Consider the following 11,832-nt stretch of genomic DNA (forward strand, 5'->3'; position numbering starts at 1 on the left):
CATGTGCACATGGACACACACACGCACACACACACACACACACACACCCCAGCATTCTGTGCCAGAGCTGAATTTTCATGAGCACTTTCCTTGACTTAGCCTCTTCATGTTTACTTTTTACCCTAGCCTTTAAAAATTGAAATATCTGACTTATGCTCTTTTTGCAGTAATAGTTTTAAAAACTATTTATTTAAAAAGTAAAGACCTGCAAAACACTGAGAGATCCTCATAGACAGTAATCATATCTGTCACATATAAAGTGCTTACTTATATTTATTATTATAAGTGTTATCTATAATAAGTGTTTTATATTCTAAGTTTTTCATAAGTTTATAGACAGTGTACAGGAGGAAAACATCTAGAAAGAGTCTGGTCACTTCTGTGTCAAATAAGCAACCACCAGCTGCCAGATAAACTGCTTATTTATTCTTTTAGGCTCCCTCCAACTCCAGCTATTTCCTCTGACCCTTTCTTTTTATTATTATTTTTTTTTTAATGACAGAAGTGAGGGTAGGAGGAGGCCAGATCAAAAAAGGAAAAAGTTCTTTTCATGATATAGACTTACAAGTAATGCATCTTTTTATAAAACTGTTTATTTAAGGATAAAAGGGTTCATGGACATCTATGAAATGTAAATCTTGCATAAATGAATAAACAATGACATGTGGCTGCCCTGGCCAAGGGTATCATCATATGTAATGGAAAAATAAATCCTATTGTTTGGAAACAGGCCTTTATGTGTGATTTTAAAGATTTATCAAATACTTATTCGTAGGAAGGAAATGCTAGAAATCATTCTAGAAATTTTATTTTAATCAAATTTATAACTGATCAATTTTTGTCATATTAAAACACAAATATTTTATTGGAAAAAGAGAACATGTGACCAAAAACACAAACAGCAGTAAATCCTGTAATGCAAACAATAATAAAATTATTACTACATATTTAATCTTTCCTAGATAATTGCAAAATAATCCTCATTTTAAATGCTTTAAGACTATCATTCTGTAAATCAGACTCTCTCCAACTCCAATTTGAAGTGATCCTTCCACTGCTATCAAGGAGTAACAGTTTCTAAATGTCCTCTTCAAACATTTGGTGAAGGAGAAGCAAGTTTCTATGTGTGTTATTTAGAAGTGGTAAGAAAACTCAGCTGCAGCACTTAGGGAAGCAGAGGCAGGCAGATCACTTGAGGTCAGGAGTTCGAGAACCCCGGAGGTGGAGGTTGCAGTGAGCAGAGATCGCACCACTGCACTCCAGCCTACGCGACAAGTCAAATTAGGGGTTTTCCTAAGAGTTATAAAGCAATTACTGATATTAGGATATAACCTTGGAAGTCAGTCCAGTTTCAACTTGACTCTCACTCACTGCATCATCTTTATTATTGATCAGTTAATAGTTAATTCAAATTAATAATCCTGGGAAGGAAGCACTGAAGTGTCTTCCACCCTCACGCACTTACACGCACACTCACACTTACTGAGAGTCATTGGTTCAAATATATACAATGCAGTATTCTTCAATTTAAGGTCCAGAAGTTGTTAAGTTTGAAAAGTACTGGACTATTCTAAGACTATATAAGAGTTTTAACAGGGAAAACAGTGGCTTTTGTAATTAGAAAGGCTTTATGAACAAGTATATTTAAATAAAAAATTCCAGATATATGTAAATGTACCAGGACATGCCCTCTACCAGCATTGAGGTTTTTCTGATTTCAATTCAATCTTCTGATTTACAAAGTAAGATATAAGCAGAAGTAGTAGCAGTATCAAGAGCTGTCACTTTTGGGGGGCTTACTACTTAATCTTCCTTGTACGAATTCCATGTTAATCTGATTTTATAGATAGAGTCATGAATCCAAAAAGGAGCAGAGCTGAATTTGAACTAAGCTCTACTTCATTCAAAGTCTGTGTTTGGTTTCAGATTTGTGGCTCTGAAACAGCACAGGCAGTTATGCCCTATTTACTGGAATATTTGTGTTTTAGCCAAGTTTGCTATAAAGTGCACTTTTTTTCTTCTGAAAGCAGAACTCCATTTTGCCAATGGTTTATATTATACAATCTGAGACTGTTTACCAGTATACAAGTTTTATTAGGGCTGGGACCATGTGTGTGTTTTTCACTGCAGACACAGTACCTGGTAGATAGGGGGTGTTTAATAAACACCCATTGACTGAATTAAGTGTGGTAAAAATTATCTTGTAGATAATGGAAGCACACTTAAGGGTTCAAAAAAAATTTAGCATGCATTTTAGGTTAAAGAACAAATTTCTAATGAAAGCAATATTACTCAAATATGGTTACATGTTCAAAATGTTAGTAAAATTTGACAGATTCTCCAAATGCTAGGAAAAATAGTGAATTTTTGACCAGTTTTAAGTTCTGTTACATTAATTTTGACTCAATATTATATACTCATGCTACATGCAGTTTGGTAACAATTTGTTCATATCCATGTTAAGTTCTCATATTTTTCCACACATGAACTTCTGTATTTTAAAAAATTTCTTATTCTGGCAGACATAAGAAAAAAAAATGAAAGGGAATAAAAGCAGAACACAGGGTGTGTGACAATCACTTCTGATATTCACACTAGTTAGAGAATCTTTCTATTCCTTAAAGTTAATCAGGCAGCAAATATTTATTAAACACCCAAAGAGTGAAGTACACAAGACTATTGAACAGCAGTAATCTTCAGGATTATCGTGTGTCAGCGCGTATTTTCCATGTTACTCATAAAGGGAAGCATTTATTTATGATGGCTTTCCAAACAGCAGATTAAAATACTTAACATGATTCACCTTTTATTTAAAGATAAAATAATGGAATGGGGAATTCATGAAGAGCTCTTCTCAAGTTTATATGAGTCATGAGTATGCTGATTTTTACTCTCAGAACGAAAATAAAAAAGAAATTATTAAAGAATCCCTTCCTTTAAAACTCAGATTACTATGTAAATTTTATATCATTTGCTTATGTGGTCAGAAATTTTGGGGAAATGCTTCAAACTATTTATCTATAGCACAAACTAGAATCTGTCTTTTGCAGATTCTTATTGTGCACTAATTTATTAAAAGATTTGGGAAAATTCACTGTAAGGAAACTTGTTTATCTTTGTTGACCACTGTTTTAAATCTTGGTTGATGATGGGGCTTCCTGTCACCCAACACCTATGAACATATTTGGGAGTGGGATACTCTGGCTGCACTCAGAAGAGCCATGAGGGTAGAGTTCCCTAGAGTCCTGGGGACAAAGCCTCACAGGATGTCCTGCTACGACCACGACCAGCAGAGTCATGGGAGTGGGGAATCTTACTGTCTAAGATCTCTGAGATCTTAAAACAGTAGAGCCTCCAGAATACTGTTTCAGCCTGGGAGAGCTGCAGGCATTTGACTCAAACATATGAGACCTATTGCATAGGCTGCACTCAGAAGAGCCATGGGGGTGGAGTCGCCTAGAGTCTTGGGCACACAAGCCTCACAGGATGTGGTCAAAGAAGGTTGTTTCAGGCCTCAAGATTCAGTGTTATTTGCCTTACTGGGTGTTAGGACCTATTACCCATTTCTTCTTTCTTACTTTTCCCTTCAGAGATGGAAATGAGTATGTTTTGTACCTGTCCTACCATTATATTTTGGAGTCATATAACTTGTTGATTTCACAGGTTCACAGCTAGAGAACAATTTATCTCAGGATGAGTCATACTTTGAGTCTCACCTATATCTGATTTAAGTGGTATTTAGATCAGATGTTAGACTTAAAGTTTATGCTGGAATGAGTTAAGACTTGTGGGGCTATTACGATACAACGAATTTAATTTTTATGTGAGAATAACATGAATTTTGGGGGATAAGGGGCAGCATGCTATAGTTTGAGTGTTTGTGTTGCCACCAAAATTCAGTTTAAAAGTTAATCTCCAATGCAACAATCTTAAGAGGTAAGGCCATTAGTAGGTGATTAGGTCACCAGGGCTCTGCCATGTGAGAACAGTGTTCAAGGTGACATTTTGGAAGCAGAGACCAGGCCCTCACCAGACGCTGAACCTGTCAATGCCTTGGTTTTAGACTTTCCAGCCTGTAGAACCATGAAAAAAAAATTAGGTTCCTTATAGATTATCCAATATCAGACATTTTGTTATGGCAGCACCAACACTAAGAGAGAAGTGAAGTCAGGAAAAACCACTTACACATTAGAGCACATCAGAGGGAAGGACCAGCAAGTTATAGTAAGCACCTTAGAATTTGCCATTTGAAGAGATGGTAGATGTCCACCATCCTGCCCTTGTGCAGTGGGGAAATAGGATGCAAAGGAGGATGAACCTCAGCTCCCTACTCATTTAGACTTGCTCACCTAATAAATAGGAGACTACTTCACTTAATGGCTTTCTTTCTCTGGAATGCTGCTGAGGTCAAACGGGAGCGATCGGCACATATTTTTTTGACAATTGTCTTTCCACCATGCCCTAGAAGAGTATATCCCACTCCCAAACATGTTCATAGGTGTTGGGTGAAAGGAGGTTCCATCATCAACCAAGACTGAAAACACTGGTCAAAAAAGATAAACAAGTTTCCTTACAGTGGATTTCCCCAGCTCTTTTAATAAGTTAGTGCGCAATAAGAATCTGCAAGAGACATTTGAAGCATTTCCCCAAAATTTCTGACCGCAGTCTCCGTGTAAGTCAGGGTTCTCTCTCTTTTTAAGTGACAGAAATCCAGCTCTGACAGGCAAAGGCCATGAAGAGAGCTTACTGGCTCACAGAACTAAGAAGCCCAGGCATGGTTGAATTCTGAGGCCTCAAATGATGTCACCAGGGACTGTCCCCCTCAGTCTCTTGGCTTAGCTTTCCTCTGAGTTAGTTTCATTCTCGCACAATCTTTCCTTATGTGTTGATCCTTGGCAGCTCCAGGCTTACATCATTTTTAAATCTACAAATTCCACTTGGGAAAAATATCTACTAGAGAATGGAACTTATCTGAAATGAATCATTTTTGAATTTAGAGGTATTTAAGTTGATTGTCTTCCCAATTCCCTGACATTCACCCTACTCCAAGTTAGTGCTTTATAATTTACAGTGTTTTTTTTTTTTATTACTTCCAAGGTCGTAACCCAAAATGGGTACCTTGGGTTAATGAAATAGGTTATCGATACATTGAGGGGAACATACAATTTTATAAACTCTATACTACAGTACTTAAAATAAACCCTTAAAATATCTTAAGCTATTACTCTATAACCTCTGACTATGAACCAATTTCAATTGAATTTTGTTAGAAAACTCCAGAAAATATATACCTATTTGAAAATTTTTATTAGTTTTCAACTTATTGAAAATGTATGACTAGACACCAAATATATTTCATTGAATCACAGGATTCTTCATTAGTTTCTCAAATTGGTACTAAATCATCAGCATCACAACACTGGAAGGAATTGGTGAGCAGTCAATATGAAGGAGGTTTCACTTTAATTGGCCAACTAGTAGTTATTTTCATTTTGAAATGTATAACGATAATGACTTTATTTTTACATATGGGTTATTTTGGGGGATTCTGAATTTTTTAACCTAAGGAAATTGTTCTGTCAAGTTAGAAATTGAATTCGCTGGTGAATGCTCATTTCTCTTCCTGTGTATTTATTGTGTCCTTCTGGCCAGCTAGGAAGAGAACCATAATGAAAGCAAAATCATTTGGGGGTTTTATAGCTGGAATCTCCAACGCTTTTGTCAGTATATCTTATGATACTACTTGGTAGTCACTGATGACAGTTTCTTGAGAGATTTCAAGGTTCTTCAGCAGTTTCTAAATTATTAAAAGGGGATCATCTATGCCTAACAATAAAACAACTAAATATTATTTATTTCATTGTTTCTAAAACTAGTTATTCACATAAAACATGTATGTGTATTTTGGATTACTTGATTAAACAGAGCACTCTGCAAGACAATAGAGTTTCCAATGAATTTCTTTGTCTCAAGCCTTTTGAATAAAATGCTTAAACTTTCTTCCACATCTAAAGACCCTTTTAGGTGACAGTGAACATTAATTGCCAAGGGCTCTATTCAGATTATCTCATTGAATCTTCACAATGACTTTATGAAAGGGGTAGCATTTTTCTTAACCCCAGTTTTACATAGGAGGAAATTGAGACATAAGGAAGTCAAGTAACTAACATTGCGCAATTTGTACATGGCATAGTTGGCTAGGCGGTCCAACTCCAGACCAGTGATATTAAACACTGTTAATATAATGATTGTTTGTTTTACCTTTGAGCAGATCACTTGACAATATTACTTAAGGCACAACAATCATGGAAACTTTCAGATTTGCCTCAAATGTAGGAGAGCCCTACACACACGTACACACACGCGCGCGCGCGCGCACACACACACACACACACACACACAGGATTGCCTGATGGTTTACCACATTTTGGTTACTGCATGCCTTATGTTTTCTTGACGTGGGTTAAAAAGACTAACAAAGCTCCCATAAATAAGAGACCAAGTAGACAAAAATCTCATATTTGTACTGTTTCTCTAATAAGCTTAATAACAATAATCTACAAACATCTGCAATCATAAAATAAAAACTTCATTACCATTTCAATTCAGTCACTACAAATCCTCAGGTTAGCCAGTACACCAGCTGTGTCCTGGTGCTTCACAACACAAAACAGCAATTCATTCCAAATTACCACTCTCTGTTAGTGACTCTTGCTCACTGGCTCCTGTCCCAAATACTCCTGCTGTTCAGGTCTATTGTTTTCCCTCGCTGGAAGCCTTTTATTTCCTGGGAAAGCTTGAAGGATTGTCTCTATGAAAAACTAGGCTAATCTTCTAACTTTTGATTTCCCACTATTTGTCCTCCAACATATTGGATGTACTTAGATTTTCTTTGCCTCCATCCATTGGCATTTAATATACATTTCTGGAAAGTGTTTAGAATTCTTCACCCAAAGAATAAAATTGAAGGAGTTAACAAAGCTTATGTTAGTTTCTGGCTTTGTACAATAAATTAGTCCAAGATTCAGATAATTAGCTTTGATCTCCCTATAGGAGCTTTGAGTTGAGAAAACTCCCTTTCCATCATTCCTGCCATGGGCCTCGAAATCATGAAATTCCATATCAAATTACAGAGAGCTTCCCTCTGAGAGTTTATGGCTTTGGAACAGCCAGTTAAAAACCAGACTGGTGGAAAATGAAGGATAGTCTTTGAGCCACATGCAACACGTATACTAGCTTATAGAAATTTTATACTCCTTAAGAGATCATACTTAACAGGCAGTTTATTTTTATGCTGCAAAATACTTATCTATTCCTTTTCATCTGGAGCTTAAACTTTTTTGCAATACAGAACACAATTGAAGAGAGGGAATAAGAGGATATTTGATCTTAGCCCGACTGATGATATATAAGATTTCAGAGAAACATTGTCTTTCAGATTTAACTATTTCAGTGCAAAAACATAGCCGAGAAATTTGTTTCTTCTGAGGATATAGAATGAAAGTCTATTAACTATCAAAATAGAAGTCATTTAAATATTTCTTCTATTTATCATTTCTAATCAGATGTTAGATAATATTGGGAGAAGTATTTTTGTTTTGGTATTATCTTCTGTTATGTTGTCATAACCCATTACCTTGTATAGATGACCTCACACTGTTTTCCCAGGGACCCTGGGGATCAGCTTATAAACGCCTCTTCGGATCTTCATCTGGGAGCTTTTTATGGAAGGGATGAATACCCTGTTGGATCTGGGAGCTTACTTTGGAGTCCATTTTCCTCTCGGACTATAGTAGCTGATCGAACCTGAGGTTAACCCTAATAGCATGAACCACAGACCTCTGAACTTTTCGAGGATGTATCTATTTTGACACTGTCAATGAAAGAGGACTGCTCTGCCTGCTAACATAGAACGGAACTCTGCTGAGATAAAATGTGGCAGCCATTCATAACACCACACATACTTTTCTAAGCACTCTGCTGTATGAATAAATGTTGTCATTACAAGGCAAATTTACAAAGGCAGAAGGTAAGAGGGTAGAAGAATTTGTCTGCAGTTTTATTATATATTACAGAGATAGCTATTGGGGGAAAAATTGGTGATAAACATGGTAATGGGCTCATTTTCTTAGATGGAGCTCATTAATCTTATCAATGATGGCCTCTTTTAAATCCTGACAAGAAATTTTCTGCAAGGGAGTATAGACATTGTGATATGAGGAATGTAAATGGGACACTCTATAAAGCTGATTGATTTTAAACACACGAGCTAAGGATGAGCTGATGTCTTATTGGTCCTGTTTCTCCATCAGTATTTTTTTTTTTTTTTTGAGACCGAGTCTCGCTCTGTCGCCCAGGCTGGAGTCTAGTGGCGCTATCTCGGCTCACTGCAAGCTCCGCCTCCCGGGTTCACGCCATTCTCCCGCCTCAGACTCCCGGGTAGCTGCGACTACAGGCACACGCCGCCAGGCCCCGGTAATTTTTTGTATTTTTAGTAGAGACGGGGTTTCACTGTGTTAGCCAAGATAGTCTCAATCTCCTGACCTCGTGATTCGCCCGCCTTGGCTTCTCAAAGTGCTGGGATTACAGGCGTGAGCCACCGCGCCCCGCCTCTCCAACAGTATTTCTATGTAATCTTTTGTTTGGCAGTTAGCAGACACTACTTGATGTAGTTTTCAAGACAGAAAAATATAGTGACACCTGTTTATGCAGTTCACCCGCAGATCCACACATTGTAGATTGTTTTGACAATGGTTTCTAAAAGTAGATTTAAGACAAATGTAGGCATTCTTTGGCGTAATTAGACTCGTCACAGAATGGCTACATGATCAACTTCTGGCACCTGAATGCCTATTTTAGGAGATCCCAATGGGTAAGTTGTAGTCATTTTGGAGACATCTATGAGGCTGCTACTAATTCTTAGATGATAGATTTTCATTATGAATGTGAACTCTCAGAAATGAGATTCAACTTAAAGAACTGAAATCATTTATTATGAAAGCACTACAGAGAACCTTGTTTAATCATTCCAATATATTGTATTATAAAACACCGTTGAAAATTCACCGTACTCACATAGATGGTTTGCATAGACCGGGTTCAAAGTGCACCATTCTTTAAAGGGAATAGGAAAGTTTACCGATCACACCAGTGGTCTGTGCACATCTGTGTCTGAGTGTGATCTGAAAGGTCAGATTCTGAAAACTTGGAACAGGGAGTCAGTTATGAAATTTGGTGGCTCCAATTTTTTACAAGGTGTGACAATCAGTACCTGTGAAGACACAGAATAGAAATAGTGGGTAGTTGGATAACTCTTGTTGAGATAGAACATTGAATTTAAAACTAATGGCCTTTTAAAAGAGAAAAGAGGCAGAACACTTAATCAAATTTTTGGCAATATATATGTGTGTGTGTGTGTATATATGTGTGTGTATGTATATACGTGTATATAAAGACACACACATATCTTGATATACACATATATACACACATACATATATATATGTATACCCCCACATATACATATACAAAAAGATACAACAGTTTTGCTTTGAAAATGTCTATACACTTGAACTGTACTAATTACCTACATGTGCATGGCAATATTCTAGGAATCTTGTGTAACATACCTACCAAATAAAATCTATGCTACTGAGAACTATGCATTTTAATCCAGAAAACAGGATACTGTTAGACATAAAAGTGAGTGAGAGAAAAGATCCTTTTGGAAAATAAATCTTAATTAAATAAGCAAATAATATTAATGTTTTATACAACATAGGATCAGATTCAAATTTCTTTTTTTTTTTTTGGTAATGGCTAAGTCTTTCTACAGTTCGATGCTTGTTTCATCCTTTCCTTTTCTTTCTTCACATGTTATCTTGTCTTATACCCTTAAAATTGGTAAAAGATCTTCTAAACACTTTTCATTCTGACTTCTTGATAAGAAGATTTCTTTAGAGCGATCTCATTTTTTAAAGGTCAGATAAGTTACACTATCATTAAAATGCCTTTCGATTTCCAGTGATGATTTATTCTGATTTGAAATCTTTCTCAACTTTAACTTCAGGGTAGACTAAATTAACAATTACTGTACAAAGGAAAATGTATAGATTTTAATCATCTGCCAAAAAAATTTGGGAGTTAAGGATAAAAGCAGAACTGGAAACAAGGGGCAGAGGAGGGGATAATTAAAACCATACTGATTAAATTCAGTATATTGAAATATTTTAACAAAATGAGAATGATCATTCATGTCCTGAGGGAAAATTGCCATTCCATTCGAGATGAAATTCCTATTTTTGAGAAGTGCAAATTTGCTAAAGTAGTACATTCATCCAAAATTAGCTTGTAAAATGCTTGCAATAAGCAATGTCTCCAGCTCATGGTCAAATGGCATTTTGTACGAATATTCAGTAATAAAATATCTTACATAGGTTAAAGTACAATTATGAAAATGTCTTCTATTTCTTCAGGATTTCATTACCATGTTTTGCAAATTTAATATCATATCCTGAGCTGATATGAGCCAAAAAATAATATATTTTTATGCCTGGCAAGGATACTCAGCTTCTGTACTTGAGAACCAAAGGAGGCTGTCCTCAAAAATATGTGAGATTTTTTCATGGAGTGAAGCACTGCTTATGCCGTGATTGATTACCAGCCACATAACTTAGCAAGTCGAACGATAACTTTTTATTAAATACCTGTAGTGTGCAAAACTCCAAATGGTAATAATTAAATTACATGATATTGGTTTAACAAAGAAGAAAATTTTTTAAAAAGCTAGTACAGTGGATTACACATAGTAAGAGCTAAATAGTTTTCTTCCTGACTTTTCGTGAGGGAAGGAGGTTGAGATAAAGAGAAGTAGAAAGAAGTTCAATATTCAAGAGAAGGCCCGCTGGTTTATGTGTTCTCAGTGTCAAGAATGGAGGAGCACTGACCTGTCTCCTTTCTTCCAGATCCATTGGTAAATCAAGATGCAAGTTTATGAAATGACCAGTCTGGCTTAGGGGTATGGTAAATGCAAAGCTTGAGTTCTCTCATTGGAATTCAGTTCATCATCTTGTTCTCTCTCGTCCTATATATATAAAAATATATTATATATTTTTACTTATATATGTAAGTACATATTATAATATATATTTATATCTATATATTTACACTTATGTATTAAGTACATATATTATAATATATTATAATATGTTATATATAGGACTAGAGAGAACAAATCATATATATATATGATTCTATACATGATGAGAGAGAGAGAGTCTCACTCTATCATCACCCAGGCTGGAGTGCAGTGGCACAAACATGAATTACAGCAGCCTTGAACTCCTGGGCTCAAACAATCCTCCTACCTCAGCCTCCTAATTAGTAGGTACTACAGGCATGCACCAGCATGCCTGGCTATTAAAAAAAAATTTTTTTTGTAGAGATGGAGGTCTCACTATGTTGCCCAAGTGATACTCCTGCTTTGACCTCTCAAAATGCTGGGATTACCGACATGAGCCAACCACCATGCTCAACCTCTAGCCCTGTATTTTAATAGAGCTGGAACACAATGTAAATGAGTATTGATTTAAAAATTTTTAAATTTAACCCTTTGGTAGGCAGAACCATTGTAGTCCTCTCCCTCCTAACAATCATACCTAGGTGGCCCACTATGTTTTCATTTGGCAGAATCTGTTGGAGTATTATTTGGGCTGTTTTTACATTTATAGAGTTCAAGGTAAATCCCAAGCAGGGTTATAAATCACAGGAATTTTCAAGCCTATGTGGCCTTTGATTTTTAAATAGCCTCAAGATTTCCTAGGGCGCCTTGAA

Source organism: Macaca thibetana, chromosome 11 (assembly GCF_024542745.1).
Source record: "Macaca thibetana thibetana isolate TM-01 chromosome 11, ASM2454274v1, whole genome shotgun sequence".
NCBI lineage: Eukaryota > Metazoa > Chordata > Mammalia > Primates > Cercopithecidae > Macaca > Macaca thibetana.